Raw genomic sequence first — 13396 nt, 5'->3', positions numbered from 1 at the left:
TATTATAAGACGACAGACCAGCTAGATCTACTGCCTCTAATATATTTTGACAGACGAGCTAGATATACTGTCTTTATTATATTATGCGAGACCAGCTAGATCTGCTTTCTCTACTAAATTATGAAAGACCAGCTAGATCTACTGTCTCTATTATATTATGACAGACCAGCTATATCTACCTTCTCTACTATATTATGAAAGAGCAGCTAGATCTACTATCTCTTCTATATTATGACAGACCGGCTAGTTCTACTGTCTCTAATATATTATGACAGACCAACTAGATCTACAGTGTCTTCTATATTATGACAGCCAGCTAGATCTACTGTCTCTACAATATTATGACAGAAAAGCTAGATCTACAGTCTCTTCTATATTATGACAGACCAGTTAGATCTACTATCCCTATTATACTATGACAGACCAGCTATATCTACTGTATCTATTATATTATGACAGACCAGCTATTTCTACTGTATCTATTATATTATGACAGACCAACTAGATCTACTGTCTCTACTATATTATGATAGACCAGGTAGATCTACTGTCTCTATTGTATTAGTACAGACCAGCTAGATCTACTGTCTCTATTATATTATGTCAGACCAGCAACATCTATTCTATCTATTCTATTATGACAGACCAGCTAGATCTACCTTCTCTACTATATTATGAAAGATCAGCTAGATCTACTGTCTCTATTATATTATGACAGACCTGCTAGATCTACTGTATCTATTATATTATGACGGACCAGCTAGATCTACTATCGCTATTATATTATGACAGACCAGCGAGATCTACTCTCTCTGTTATATTATGATAGACCAGCTAGATCTACTGTATCTATTATATTATGACAGACCAGCTAGATCTACTGTCTATATTATATTATGACAGACCAGCTAGATCTACTGTCTCTATTATATTATGACAGACCAGCAAGATCTAATCTATCTATTATATTATGACAGACCAGCTAGATCTACTGTCTCTACTATATTATGACAGACCAGCTAGATCTACTGTCTCTACTATATTATGACAGACCAGCTAGATCTACTGTCTCTATTATACTATGACAGAACAGCAAGATCTACTCTATCTATTATACTATGACAGAAAAGCAAGATCTACTGTCTCTATTATATTATGAGAGACCAGCAAGATATACTGTCTCTACTATATTATGACGGACCAGCTAGATCTACTATCGCTATTATATTATGACAGACCATCTAGATCTACTGTCTCTTGTATATTATGACAGACCAGCGAGATCTACTCTCTCTATTATATTATGACAGACAAGCTAGATCTACTGTCTCTACTATATTATTTCAGACCAGCTAGATCTACTGTTTACAATACATTATGACAGACCAGCTATGTCTACTGTCTCTACTATATTTTAACAGACCAGCTAGATCTACTGTATCTATTATATTATGACAGACCGGCTAGTTCTACTGTCTCTAATATATTATGACAGACCAACTAGATCTACAGTGTCTTCTATATTATGACAGCCAGCTAGATCTACTGTCTCTACAATATTATGACAGAAAAGCTAGATCTATAGTCTCTACTCTACTATGAAAGACAAGCTATATCTACTGTATCTATTATATTATGACAGACCAGCTTGATCTACTGTCTCTACTATATTATGACAGACCAGCTAGATCTACATTCTCTAATATATTATGACAGACAAGCTAGAACTACTGTCTCTATTATATTATTACAGACCAGTTAGATCTAATGTCTGTACTATATTACGACAGACCAGACAGATCTGTCTATATTGTATTACGAAAGACAAGCTAGATCTACTGCCTATACCATATTTTGACAGACGAGCTAGATATACTGTCTTTATTATATTATGCGAGAACAGCTAGATCTACCTTCTCTACTATATTATGAAAGAGCAGCTAGATCTGCTGTCTCTACTATATTATGACAGACCAGCAATATCTACTTTCTCTATTATGTTATGAGAGACCAGCTAGATTTACTGTATCTATTATATTATGCCAGACCAGCTAGATCTACTGTCTCTATTATATTTTGACAGACCAGCTAGATCTACTGTCTCTACTATATTATGACAGACCAGCTAGATCTACTGTCTCTATTATATTATGACAGACAAGCTAGTTCTACTGTCTCTACTATATTATGACAGACCAGCTAGATCTACTGTTTACAATACATTATGACAGACCAGGTATGTCTACTGTCTCTACTATATTTTGACAGACCAGCTAGATCTACTGTCTCTTATATATTATGACAGACCAACTAGATCTACATTGTCTTCTATATTATGACAGCCAGCTAGATCTACTCTATCTATTATATAATGACAGACCAGCAAGATCTACTGCATCTATTATATTGTGACAGACCAGCTAGATCAACTGTCTCTACCATATTATGACAGACCAGCTAGATCTACTGTTTACAATACATTATGAGAGACCAGGTATGTCTACTGTCTCTACTATATTTTGACAGACCAGCTAGATCTACTCTATCTATTATATTATGACAGACCGGCTAGATCTACTGTCTCTTATATATTATGACAGACCAACTAGATCTACAGTGTCTTCTATATTATGACAGCCAGCTAGATCTACTGTCTCTATTATACTATGACATACCAGCAAGATCTACTTCATCTATTATATTGTGACAGACCAGCTAGATCAACTGTCTCTACCATATTATGACAGATCAGCTAGATCTACTGTATCTATTTTATTAAAACAGACCAGCTAGATCTACCTTCTCTACTATATTATGACTGACCAGCTAGATATACTGTCTTTATTATATTTGGGAGACCAGCTAGATCAACTTTCTCTACAATATTATGACAGACCAGCTAGATCTACATTCTCTACTATATTATGACAGACCAGCTAGAACTACTGTCTCTATTATATTATTACAGACCAGTTAGATCTACTGTCAGTCCTATATTATGACAGACCAGACAGATCTACTGTCTATATTATATTATGACAGACCAGCTAGATCTACTGCCTATACTATATTTTGACAGACGAGCTAGATATACTGTCTTTATTATATTATGCGAGACCAGCTAGATCTACTTTCTCTACTATATTATGACAGACCAGCTAGATCTACTATCTTTATTACATAATGACAGACCAGCTAGATCTACTGTCTCTACCATATTATGACAGACCAGCTAGATCTACTGTATCTATTTTATTAAAACAGACCAGCTAGATCTACCTTCTCTACTATATTATGACTGACCAGCTATATCTACTGCATCTATTATATTATGACAGACCAGCTAGATCTACTGTCTCTACTATATTATGACAGACCAGCTAGATCTACATTCTCTACTATATTATGACAGACCAGCTAGAACTACTGTCTCTATTATATTATTATCGACCAGTTAGATCTACTGTCAGTCCTATATTATGACAGACCAGACAGATCTACTGTCTATATTATATTATGACAGACCAGCTAGATCTACTGCCTATACTATATGTTGACAGACGAGCTAGATATACTGTCTTTATTATATTATGCGAGACCAGCTAGATCTACTTTCTCTACTATATTATGACAGACCAGCTAGATCTACTATCTTTATTACATAATGACAGACCAGCTAGATCTACTGTCTCTATTATATTATGACAGACCAGCTAGATCTACAGTCCCTACTATATTATGGCAGACCAGCTAGATCACTGTCTCTACTATATTTTGACAGACCAGCTAGATCTACTGTATCTATTATATTGTGACAGACCAGCTAGATCAACTGTCTCTACCATATTATGACAGACCAGCTAGATCTACTGTCTCTATTATATTATGACAGACCAGCTAGATCTACTGTTTACAATACAATATGACAGACCAGCTATGTCTACTGTCTCTACTATATTATGACAGACCAGCGAGATCTACTCTCTCTATTATATTATGACAGACCAGCTAGATCTAATGTATCTATTATATTATGACAGACCAGCTAGATCTACTGTATCTATTATATTATGACAGGCCAACTTGATCTAATGTCTCTATTATATTATGACAGACCAGCTAGATCTACTGTCTCTACTATATTATGACAGACCAGCTAGATCTATTGTCTCTATTATATTATGACAGACAAGCTAGTTCTACTGTCTCTACTATATTATGACAGACCAGCTAGATCTACTGTTTACAATACATTATGAGAGACCAGGTATGTCTACTGTCTCTACTATATTTTGACAGACCAGCTAGATCTACTCTATCTATTATATTATGACAGACCGGCTAGATCTACTGTCTCTTATATATTATGACAGACCAACTAGATCTACAGTGTCTTCTATATTATGACAGCCAGCTAGATCTACTGTCTCTATTATACTATGACATACCAGCAAGATCTACTTCATCTATTATATTGTGACAGACCAGCTAGATCAACTGTCTCTACCATATTATGACAGATCAGCTAGATCTACTGTATCTATTTTATTAAAACAGACCAGCTAGATCTACCTTCTCTACTATATTATGAATGACCAGCTAGATATACTGTCTTTATTATATTATGCGAGACCAGCTAGATCAACTTTCTCTACAATATTATGAAAGACCAGCTATATCTACTGTATCTATTATATTTTGACAGTCCAGCTAGATCTACTGTCTCTACTATATTATGACAGACCAGCTAGATCTACATTCTCTACTATATTATGACAGACCAGCTAGAACTACTGTCTCTATTATATTATTAGAGACCAGTTAGATCAACTGTCAGTACTATATTACGACAGACCAGACAGATCTACTGTCTCTATTATATTATGACAGACCGGCTAGATCTACTGTCTCTTATATATTATGACAGACCAACTAGATCTACAGTGTCTTCTATATTATGACAGCCAGCTAGATCTACTGTCTCTATTATATTATGACAGAACGGCTAGATCTACTGTCTCTTATATATTATGACAGACCAACTAGAGCTACAGTGTCTTCTATATTATGACAGCCAGCTAGATCTACTGTCTCTATTATACTATGACAGACCAGCTAGATCTAATGTCTCTACTATATTATGACAGACTAGCTAGATCTACGGTATCTATTATAATATGACAGACCAGCTAGATCTACTGTCTCTATTATATTATGACAGACCAGCTAGATCAACTGTATCTATTATATTATGACAGACCAGCTAGATCTACTGTATCTATTATAATATGACAGACCAGCTATATCTACTGTCTCTATTATATTATGACAGACCAGCTAGATCAACTGTCTCTACTATATTATGGCAGACCAGCTAGATCTACAGTCTCTATTATATTATGACAGACCGGCTAGAACTACTGTCTCTTATATATTATGACAGACCAACTAGATCTACATTGTCTTCTATATTATGACAGCCAGCTAGATCTACTCTATCTATTATATAATGACAGACCAGCAAGATCTACTGCATCTATTATATTGTGACAGACCAGCTAGATCAACTGTCTCTACCATATTATGACAGACCAGCTAGATCTACTGTATCTATTTTATTAAAACAGACCAGCTAGATCTACCTTCTCTACTATATTATGACTGACCAGCTAGATATACTGTCTTTATTATATTTGGGAGACCAGCTAGATCAACTTTCTCTACAATATTATGAAAGACCAGCTATATCTACTGCATCTATTATATTATGACAGACCAGCAAGATCTACTGTCTCTACTATATTATGACAGACCAGCTAGATCTACATTCTCTACTATATTATGACAGACCAGCTAGAACTACTGTCTCTATTATATTATTACAGACCAGTTAGATCTACTGTCAGTCCTATATTACGACAGACCAGACAGATCTACTGTCTATATTATATTATGACAGATCAGCTAGATCTACTGCCTATACTATATTTTGACAGACGAGCTAGATATACTGTCTTTATTATATTATGCGAGACCAGCTAGATCTACTTTCTCTACTATATTATGACAGACCAGCTAGATCTACTATCTTTATTACATAATGACAGACCAGCTAGATCTACTGTCGCTATTATATTATGACAGACCAGCTAGATCTACAGTCCCTACTATATTATGGCAGACCAGCTAGATCTACTGTCTCTACTATATTTTGACAGACCAGCTAGATCTACTGTCTCTATTATATTGTGACAGACCAGCTAGATCAACTGTCTCTACCATATTATGACAGACCAGCTAGATCTACTGACTCTATTATATTATGACAGACCAGCTAGATCTACTGTTTACAATACAATATGACAGACCAGCTAGATCTACTGTCTCTACTATATTATGACAGACCAGCGAGATCTACTCTCTCTATTATATTATGACAGACAAGCTAGTTCTACTGTCTCTACTATATTATGACAGACCAGCTAGATCTACTGTTTACAATACATTATGAGAGACCAGGTATGTCTACTGTCTCTACTATATTTTGACAGACCAGCTAGATCTACTCTATCTATTATATTATGACAGACCGGCTAGATCTACTGTCTCTTATATATTATGACAGACCAACTAGATCTACAGTGTCTTCTATATTATGACAGCCAGCTAGATCTACTGTCTCTATTATACTATGACATACCAGCAAGATCTACTTCATCTATTATATTGTGACAGACCAGCTAGATCAACTGTCTCTACCATATTATGACAGATCAGCTAGATCTACTGTATCTATTTTATTAAAACAGACCAGCTAGATCTACCTTCTCTACTATATTATGAATGACCAGCTAGATATACTGTCTTTATTATATTATGCGAGACCAGCTAGATCAACTTTCTCTACAATATTATGAAAGACCAGCTATATCTACTGTATCTATTATATTTTGACAGTCCGGCTAGATCTACTGTCTCTACTATATTATTTTTATTTATTTATTTATTTTACCTTTATTTAACCAGGTAGGCAAGTTGAGAACAAGTTCTCATTTACAATTGCGACCTGGCCAAGATAAAGCAAAGCAGTTCGACAGATAAAACGACACAGAGTTACACATGGAGTAAAAACAAACATACAGTCAATAATGCAGTATAAACAAGTCTATATACAATGTGAGCAAATGAGGTGAGAAGGGAGGTAAAGGCAAAAAAGGCCATGATGGCAAAGTAAATACAATATAGCAAGTAAAATACTGGAATGGTAGTTTTGCAATGGAAGAATGTGCAAAGTAGAAATAAAAAAATAATGGGGTGCAAAGGAGCAAAATAAATAAATAAATAAAAATTAAATACAGTTGGGAAAGAGGTAGTTGTTTGGGCTAAATTTTAGGTGGGCTATGTACAGGTGCAGTAATCTGTGAGCTGCTCTGACAGTTGGTGCTTAAAGCTAGTGAGGGAGATAAGTGTTTCCAGTTTCAGAGATTTTTGTAGTTCGTTCCAGTCATTGGCAGCAGAGAACTGGAAGGAGAGGCGGCCAAAGAAAGAATTGGTCTTGGGGGTGACTAGAGAGATATACCTGCTGGAGCGTGTGCTACAGGTGGGAGATGCTATGGTGACCAGCGAGCTGAGATAAGGGGGGACTTTACCTAGCAGGGTCTTGTAGATGACATGGAGCCAGTGGGTTTGGCGACGAGTATGAAGCGAGGGCCAGCCAACGAGAGCGTACAGGTCGCAATGGTGGGTAGTATATGGGGCTTTGGTGATAAAACGGATTGCACTGTGATAGACTGCATCCAATTTGTTGAGTAGGGTATTGGAGGCTATTTTGTAAATGACATCGCCAAAGTCGAGGATTGGTAGGATGGTCAGTTTTACAAGGGTATGTTTGGCAGCATGAGTGAAGGATGCTTTGTTGCGAAATAGGAAGCCAATTCTAGATTTAACTTTGGATTGGAGATGTTTGATATGGGTCTGGAAGGAGAGTTTACAGTCTAACCAGACACCTAAGTATTTGTAGTTGTCCACGTATTCTAAGTCAGAGCCGTCCAGAGTAGTGATGTTGGACAGGCGGGTAGGTGCAGGTAGCGATCGGTTGAAGAGCATGCATTTAGTTTTACTTGTATTTAAGAGCAATTGGAGGCCACGGAAGGAGAGTTGTATGGCATTGAAGCTTGCCTGGAGGGTTGTTAACACAGTGTCCAAAGAAGGGCCGGAAGTATACAGAATGGTGTCGTCTGCGTAGAGGTGGATCAGGGACTCACCAGCAGCAAGAGCGACCTCATTGATGTATACAGAGAAGAGAGTCGGTCCAAGAATTGAACCCTGTGGCACCCCCATAGAGACTGCCAGAGGTCCGGACAGCAGACCCTCCGACTTGACACACTGAACTCTATCAGAGAAGTAGTTGGTGAACCAGGCGAGGCAATCATTTGAGAAACCAAGGCTGTCGAGTCTGCCGATGAGGATATGGTGATTGACAGAGTCGAAAGCCTTGGCCAGATCAATGAATACGGCTGCACAGTAATGTTTCTTATCGATGGCGGTTAAGATATCGTTTAGGACCTTGAGCGTGGCTGAGGTGCACCCATGACCAGCTCTGAAACCAGATTGCATAGCAGAGAAGGTATGGTGAGATTCGAAATGGTCGGTAATCTGTTTGTTGACTTGGCTTTCGAAGACCTTAGAAAGGCACGGTAGGATAGATATAGGTCTGTAGCAGTTTGGGTCAAGAGTGTCCCCCCCTTTGAAGAGGGGGATGACCGCAGCTGCTTTCCAATCTTTGGGAATCTCAGACGACACGAAAGAGAGGTTGAACAGGCTAGTAATAGGGGTGGCAACAATTTCGGCAGATAATTTTAGAAAGAAAGGGTCCAGATTGTCTAGCCCGGCTGATTTGTAGGGGTCCAGATTTTGCAGCTCTTTCAGAACATCAGCTGAATGGATTTGGGAGAAGGAGAAATGGGGAAGGCTTGGGCGAGTTGCTGTTGGGGGTGCAGTGCTGTTGTCCGGGGTAGGAGTAGCCAGGTGGAAAGCATGGCCAGCCGTAGAAAAATGCTTATTGAAATTCTCAATTATGGTGGATTTATCAGTGGTGACAGTGTTTCCTATCTTCAGTGCAGTGGGCAGCTGGGAGGAGGTGTTCTTATTCTCCATGGACTTTACAGTGTCCCAGAACTTTTTTGAGTTAGTGTTGCAGGAAGCAAATTTCTGCTTGAAAAAGCTAGCCTTGGCTTTTCTAACTGCCTGTGTATAATGATTTCTAGCTTCCCTGAACAGCTGCATATCACGGGGGCTGTTCGATGCTAATGCAGAACGCCATAGGATGTTTTTGTGTTGGTTAAGGGCAGTCAGGTCTGGGGAGAACCAAGGGCTATATCTGTTCCTGGTTCTAAATTTCTTGAATGGGGCATGTTTATTTAAGATGGTTAGGAAGGCATTTTTAAAAAATATCCAGGCATCCTCTACTGACGGGATGAGATCAATATCCTTCCAGGATACCCCGGCCAGGTCGATTAGAAAGGCCTGCTCGCAGAAGTGTTTCAGGGAGCGTTTTACAGTGATGAGTGGAGGTCGTTTGACCGCTGACCCATTACGGATGCAGGCAATGAGGCAGTGATCGCTGAGATCTTGGTTGAAGACAGCAGAGGTGTATTTAGAGGGGAAGTTGGTTAGGATGATATCTATGAGGGTGCCCGTGTTTAAGGTTTTGGGGAGGTACCTGGTAGGTTCATTGATTATTTGTGTGAGATTGAGGGCATCAAGTTTAGATTGTAGGATGGCTGGGGTGTTAAGCATGTTCCAGTTTAGGTCGCCTAGCAGCACGAACTCTGAAGATAGATGGGGGGCAATCAGTTCACATATGGTGTCCAGAGCACAGCTGGGGGCAGAGGGTGGTCTATAGCAGGCGGCAACGGTGAGAGACTTGTTTTTAGAGAGGTGGATTTTTAAAAGTAGAAGTTCAAATTGTTTGGGTACAGACCTGGATAGTAGGACAGAACTCTGCAGGCTATCTTTGCAGTAGATTGCAACACCGCCCCCTTTGGCAGTTCTATCTTGTCTGAAAATGTTGTAGTTTGGAATTAAAACTTCAGAATTTTTGGTGGTCTTCCTAAGCCAGGATTCAGACACAGCTAGAACATCCGGGTTGGCAGAGTGTGCTAAAGCAGTGAATAGAACAAACTTAGGGAGGAGGCTTCTAATGTTAACATGCATGAAACCAAGGCTATTACGGTTACAGAAGTCGTCAAAAGAGAGCGCCTGGGGAATAGGAGTGGAGCTAGGCACTGCAGGGCCTGGATTCACCTCTACATCGCCAGAGGAACATAGGAGGAGTAGAATAAGGGTACGGCTAAAAGCTATGAGAATTGGTCGTCTAGAACGTCTGGAACATAGAGTAAAAGGAGGTTTCTGGGGGCGATAAAATAGCATCAAGGTATAATGTACAGACAAATGTATGGCAGGATGTGAATACAGTGGAGGTAAACCTAGGTATTGAGTGATGAAGAGAGAGATATTGTCTCTAGAAACATCGTTGAAACCAGGAGATGTCATTGCATGTGTGGGTGGTGGAACTAATAGGTTGGATAAGGTATAGTGAGCAGGACTAGAGGCTCTACAGTGAAATAAGCCAATAAACACTAACCAGAACAGAAATGGACAAGACATATTGACATTAAGGATAGGCATGCTTAGTCGAGTGATCAAAAGGGTCCGGTGAGTGGAGAGGTTGGTTGGTGATTTAGACAGCTAGCCAGGGCATCGGTAGCAAGCTAGCATAGGATGGAGGTCTGTTAGCCACCCCTTACGTTCGGTCAGTAGATTAGTGGGGTTCCGTGTGGTAGAGGGGATTAATCCAAATCACACAACAACAACAAAAATAAAAACAATAGATATAGTTATAGAGGCCCAAGAAGAAAATATAATAATAATAATTTAAAAAATAATTAAAAAAAAAAAAATAATAATAATAATAAAAAAATTGTCCGATTGTCTATTCAGATAGCAGCCGGTAAGACAGCTAACGGTTAGCAGGCCGCAGATGGGCGTTCAGGTAACGTCGCGACGGAGGAGCCGGCCGAATAACTCCTTCGGGTAGATAACGTCGGCAGTCCAGTTGTGAAGGCCCGGTGGGGCTCCGCGAAGGCAGTAAAACGGGTCCGGATAGGTGACTGCAGCCCAGGTGTGATTGATGGAACTCAGGAGTGATTGACGGAGCTTGCTAGCTCCGATGGTCACACGGATAGCAGCTAGCTAGCTGTGAGATCCGGGTATGAATGTCCAGGGACATGGAGGGAAAAATTGGTCCGGTATGTTCCGTTCCGAGCCGCGCTGCGCCGTACAGAACTGGCGATAGATTTTCGAGCTAAAGGATAGCTGATGACCACAAAACGATTTGCCAGTAAAGGAGCTAACTAGCTTCTGAACTAGCTTCTGGATTAGCTTCTGGCTAGTTTCAGGCTAGCTTCTTGGAGTTTCTGGCTAGCTTCTTGGAGGATTACAGATCTGAGGTAAATAATACTTTTTATAAATATACATTGGTGAGGCGGGTTGCAGGAGAGTGTTTTGAAGATGAGTTGATGGAAAATAAAAATAAAATGTATGTGAAAAAGTTGTAAATATATATATATACAGGACACGACAAGACGAGGACAAAAGACGTCTGAACTGCTATGCCACCTTGGCAGACCAGCTAGATCTACATTCTCTACTATATTATGACAGACCAGCTAGAACTACTGTCTCTATTATATTATTAGAGACCAGTTAGATCAACTGTCAGTACTATATTACGACAGACCAGACAGATCTACTGTCTCTATTATATTATGACAGACCGGCTAGATCTACTGTCTCTTATATATTATGACAGACCAACTAGATCTACAGTGTCTTCTATATTATGACAGCCAGCTAGATCTACTGTCTCTATTATATTATGACAGAACGGCTAGATCTACTGTCTCTTATATATTATGACAGACCAACTAGAGCTACAGTGTCTTCTATATTATGACAGCCAGCTAGATCTACTGTCTCTATTATACTATGACAGACCAGCTAGATCTAATGTCTCTACTATATTATGACAGACTAGCTAGATCTACGGTATCTATTATAATATGACAGACCAGCTAGATCTACTGTCTCTATTATATTATGACAGACCAGCTAGATCAACTGTATCTATTATATTATGACAGACCAGCTAGATCTACTGTATCTATTATAATATGACAGACCAGCTATATCTACTGTCTCTATTATATTATGACAGACCAGCTAGATCAACTGTCTCTACTATATTATGGCAGACCAGCTAGATCTACAGTCTCTGTTATATTATGACAGACCGGCTAGAACTACTGTCTCTTATATATTATGACAGACCAACTAGATCTACATTGTCTTCTATATTATGACAGCCAGCTAGATCTACTCTATCTATTATATAATGACAGACCAGCAAGATCTACTGCATCTATTATATTGTGACAGACCAGCTAGATCAACTGTCTCTACCATATTATGACAGACCAGCTAGATCTACTGTATCTATTTTATTAAAACAGACCAGCTAGATCTACCTTCTCTACTATATTATGACTGACCAGCTAGATATACTGTCTTTATTATATTTGGGAGACCAGCTAGATCAACTTTCTCTACAATATTATGAAAGACCAGCTATATCTACTGCATCTATTATATTATGACAGACCAGCAAGATCTACTGTCTCTACTATATTATGACAGACCAGCTAGATCTACATTCTCTACTATATTATGACAGACCAGCTAGAACTACTGTCTCTATTATATTATTACAGACCAGTTAGATCTACTGTCAGTCCTATATTACGACAGACCAGACAGATCTACTGTCTATATTATATTATGACAGATCAGCTAGATCTACTGCCTATTCTATATTTTGACAGACGAGCTAGATATACTGTCTTTATTATATTATGCGAGACCAGCTAGATCTACTTTCTCTACTATATTATGACAGACCAGCTAGATCTACTATCTTTATTACATAATGACAGACCAGCTAGATCTACTGTCTCTACCATATTATGACAGACCAGCTAGATCTACTGACTCTATTATATTATGACAGACCAGCTAGATCTACTGTTTACAATACAATATGACAGACCAGCTAGATCTACTGTCTCTACTATATTATGACAGACCAGCGAGATCTACTCTCTCTATTATATTATGACAGACAAGCTAGTTCTACTGTCTCTACTATATTATGACAGACCAGCTAGATCTACTGTTTACAATACATTATGAGAGACCAGGTATGTCTACTGTCTCTACTATATTTTGACAGACCAGCTAGATCTACTCTATCTATTATATTATGACAGACCGGCTAGAT

This window comes from Oncorhynchus kisutch, unplaced genomic scaffold (genome assembly GCF_002021735.2).
Source record: "Oncorhynchus kisutch isolate 150728-3 unplaced genomic scaffold, Okis_V2 scaffold1866, whole genome shotgun sequence".
In the NCBI taxonomy this organism is placed as follows: Eukaryota; Metazoa; Chordata; class Actinopteri; order Salmoniformes; family Salmonidae; genus Oncorhynchus; species Oncorhynchus kisutch.
The sequence above is the reverse complement of the archived record's forward strand: the minus strand, read 5'-3'. Positions refer to the sequence as shown.